The sequence below is a fragment of the Oryx dammah genome, unplaced genomic scaffold, assembly GCF_014754425.2.
Source record: "Oryx dammah isolate SB20612 unplaced genomic scaffold, SCBI_Odam_1.1 HiC_scaffold_23, whole genome shotgun sequence".
NCBI lineage: Eukaryota > Metazoa > Chordata > Mammalia > Artiodactyla > Bovidae > Oryx > Oryx dammah.
Window position 1 is genome coordinate 73,699,166 of NW_024070207.1, and position 4,497 is coordinate 73,703,662.

At 42.2% G+C, this 4,497-nt stretch overlaps 1 pseudogene; it reads right to left on the reverse strand.

Moving 5' to 3' along the window:
• Nucleotides 1-3,304: 3,304 nt before the first annotated feature.
• LOC120882036 lies at nucleotides 3,305-3,967 on the reverse strand (annotated as a pseudogene).
• Nucleotides 3,968-4,497: the final 530 nt, after the last annotated feature.

Consider the following 4,497-nt stretch of genomic DNA (forward strand, 5'->3'; position numbering starts at 1 on the left):
CCTCTTTTCAGCCTGCACCCTGTACCTCCTGCACTAACTCCTAAAACCAGGTTCTTTGTGGGCACAGTACTTTCTCTACAACTCAGCTCCACCTCTCACATCCCACCAGTGCACTGCCTCAAAGTAGGATCAGCATCACCTAAATCCCTGCAGCTGCTCCCAGACCACTGCTCCCCACTATTGTGTAAAACCACTTCCTCCTTCAATACTCTTTCCATCCAGTATTATATCACTCTTTATCCTCCTCCTTCCACCATCGCTGTCATCTACTCTCCCACATTCTTAGAGGATTTTGGTTCCCTCTGGTTTATATATTCCTTTCTTATTCCAACTGCTGTTGTCCACTGGCTGATTTCAAAATGCAGGCAGATGATTCCACCCATTTCTATAGCCCAGTGGTTCTCAACCTGAAATCACTTGGAAAACTTAAAAAATACTTATGCTTAGGACCAACTCAAACCAATTGAATCTGAATGTCTGTGGATGTTAGCATAGATTTCTTTAAAGCTCCCAGGCGATTCTAGTGTGTCAGGATTGCAATGAACATTAAGATTTCCATTACAAGCTGGATCAAGGACCAGTGTCCTGGCCTCACACATCCTTGACATCCTCAATTCTAATGATTTTCATTTCCACTAAACTTCAGAAAACCAACTTCATGGTCATATCCTGACCTTGGTATCACCTAGAATCTCAGCACTTCTGAATTCTGTCATCCCAAGTGTCCCACTACAATCTTCTAGCTCTCATACTTCCCTACTTGCATACCTCTTTTATCTCATTACAACTTCAGACCCTTAACCCCATCATTCTCCTAATTTATTAGCAATCCTCCATCCTTGCTTCTTTCCCTACACATTCTGGCTTCTGTGGTTGATCATTCTGACCAGTATAACTTTACCACCCAAGCTCTCTTACCTATCATTCGCACTTATCTTATAAATCCCAAACCCTGATTCAACTGGAAACTCTGCCTCCTCTGTTCTTCTGCTAGAACTTCTAGAGAAGAACTGGATGCCCGTCAAATGGATACCACTACAAATGTGTGATTTCTAACTTTAGTTGTTTTCTGAACACTGTTGATCCTTTTATTCCTTTTCAGCTCTCTCCCATTTCCCTTGGCCACAATTCTAAACATTTGCCCCTTTTTTGAATAGAGGCCATAGGTATGAGCTCCCCTTCCAAAATTACAAGCTTTTTTTGCATCTCTCTCGGAGAAGGCAACGGCACCCCACTCCAGTACTCTTGCCTGGAAAATCCCATGGATGGAGGAGCCTGGCAGGCTGCAGTCCATGGGGTCGCTAAGAGTTGGACACGACTGAGCGACTTCCCTTTCACTTTTCACTTTCATGCATTGGAGACGGAAATGGCAACCCACTCCAGTGTTCTTACCTGGAGAATCCCAGGGATGGGGGAGCTTGATGGGCTGCCGTCTATGGGGTTGCACAGAATCAGACACGACTGAAGTGACTTAGCAGCAGTAGCAGTCCTCTCTTTCCTTTTGCTCTGAGAGAAGTATTCTTTTTCCTGAAAAAGGCTAATTCTTCTTTCTGTGTTCTGGATGCAATCATCATGACTGCTTCTTTGTTGTCTCTTCAATCTCTGCTGGCTTCTTCCCCTGAGATTACACACACACACACACACACACACACACACACACACACACAAATCTCATCTTCTAAAAACTCTCTCTTGATCATCTATTTTCTTTCGGCTAGTATCTTCATGTGTTGAGCCTCAGCTAACTTTGAAAGAGTGGTCTAATTTATTGCCTCCATTTCCTCTCCTCTCAGTTACTCCTCAGACCACAGCTACCAGGCTTCTGCTACTATGCTAATTGTACGGGCAATTGTCAGCACAGAAGCCACAGGGGCATTTGCAATCTTTCTTTGATTGGACCTCTTCTCTACACCATTTGTGCTAAGCACTACTGCCTTTTGAAAACCTACCTTGGTTCTCATGATTGTCTCCTAACATGGCTCACCTCCTACCTCTTTGACTGTCTGCTTCTTCTCAGTCTTCATTGCTGCATTGTCTATAGTCTTTTTAAATTAAGTATAGTTGATTTACAATGTGTGTTAGTTTCAGATAAACAGTAAAGTGATTCAGTTTTTATATATACGTACTTTTTCAGGCTTCCTAGGTAGTGCCAGTGGTAAAGAACCCACCAACCAACGCAGGAGATATGAGATGTGGGATCAATCCCTGGGTTGAGAAGATCCCCTGGAGAAAGGCATGGCAACCCATTCCAGTTTTATTGCCTGGAGAATCCCCATGGAGAGGAGCCTGACAGACTACAGTCCATGGGGTCGCAGAGTCGGACACAACTGAAGAGACTTAGCACACACACACACATGATTCTTTTCAGATTCTCTTCCATTACAGTTATTATAAGATATTGAACATAATTCCCCTGTGTAATACAGTAGGTCCTATTATTTATGTATGTTTTATGTATAGTAGTGTGTATCTGTTAACCCCAAATTCTGAACTTTCCCCCTCTACATGCTCTTTCATATGTATTTTTAAGTTGGCATATTTGAAAGTCCTGCCCTTAATCCTCATCGCTTGTCTCTATACCTTCTTGCTTTTGTTGTTGTTGTTCAGTCACTGAGTTGTGTCCAACTTTTTGTGACCCCATGGACTGCAGCACATCAGGCTTCCCTGTCCTTCACTATCTCCCAGAGTTTGCTCAAAATCATGTCTATTGAGTTGGTGCTATTCAACCATCTCATCCTCTGTTGCCTCCATCTCCTCCTGCCCTCAATCTTTCCCAGCATCCGGGTCTTTTTCAACGAGTTGGCTCTTCACATCAGGTAGCCAGTTATTGGAGCTCCAATCAGCGTCAATCTTTCCAATGAATATTCAGGGTTGGTTTTCTTTAGGATTAACTGTCTTGATCTCCTTGCAGTCTTTTGTACTCTCAACAGTCTTCTCCAGCACCACAATTCAAAAGCATTAGTTCTTTGACGCTCAACCTTCTTTATGGTCCAACTGTCCCATCCATACATTACATCTGGAAAAACCATAGCTTTGACTAGACATATCTTTGTCGGCAAAGTGATACCTTTGCTTTTTAATATGTGGTATAGGTTTGTCATAGCTTTTCTTCCAAGCAGCAAGCATCTTTTAATTTTATGGCTGCAGTCACCATCTGCAGTGACTTTGGAGCCCAAGAAAATAAAGTCTGTCACTGTTTCCATTGTTTTCCTTTCTATTTGCCATGAAGTAAGATGCCATGATCTTCATTTTTTGAATGTTGAGTCTTAAGCTAGCTTTTTTTTTTTTTTACTTTTGTTTGCATTTATTCCCGGGCCATAAGTTTTTGTTTCTTCAGTTTTTTCTGAGATATCTTTTTCTTCTGTGCAACCTCTTCTTCTGGTTTAGGAACAATCTGTTCTTTTTCAGTAAGAATCATCTCAATGTGGCAGGGAGAGCTCATGCAGGGGTTGATCCAACCATGAGCTCTGTAAGTCCTGTACCACATCTTGGGGGCTTTGTTCACTTGGGTGTGCCTAATGACCAGAGAACCTACATCTAAGCCCTTAAGTTCAGCATTACTCTCTGCATTTTTGAGCATATGCAGTTAAAAATTCAGCACTCTTTTTGGGCCACCAACCTTGCATCCAGCCCCACTGTTTGGCCTGTGCACACCTACCAACTCCATTGTTGTAATGACGGAATCCAACTCCACTGTTGTGATGATGGAATGGCACACATTGCTTCTTTAAAGTGACATCCTTCAGACACTTGGTGGCTTTTCAGATATGCATACCCTTTATGGCCTGGGCAATTTCATGAGTGTTCTTAAAGTGAACACGAAGATTTGAACCTCTTGATTTGCATGATTTTGTGGGGTTTTCTGGGTCGAGTGAATAGCACACCATTTTTAGAGGTAATCTCAGGCCACTTACCTGGAAAAAAAAAACAACTCAGCTAGCTTTTTCACAATCCTCTGTCACACCACCAAGAAACTCTTTAGTTCCTCTTCACTTTCTGCCATTAAAGTGGTGTCATCTGCATATCTGAGGTTATTGATATTTCTCCTGGAAATCTTGATTCCAGCTTGTGATTCATCCAGCCTGACATTTCCCAGAATGTGCTCTGCAGACAAGTAAAACAGGGTGACAATATACAACCTTGTTGTACTCCTTTCCCAATTTTGAAAGAGTCAGTTGTTCCATGTAAGGTTCTGTTGCTTTTTGACCCACATACAGGTTTCTCAGGAGGCAGACAAGGTGGTCTGGTATTCCTATCTCTTTAAGAACTTTCCATGATTTGTGTGATTCACACAGTCAAAGGCTTTAACATAGTCAACAAAGCAAAAGTAAATGTTTTTCTGGAATTCTCTTGCTTTCTCTATGATCCAACGAATGTTGGCAATTTGATCTCTGGTTCCTCTGCCTTTCCAGCTAGTACATCTGGAAGTTCTTGGTTCATGTACTGCTGAAGCCTAGCTTGAAGGATTTTGAGCATAACCTTCCTAGCATGCAAAAT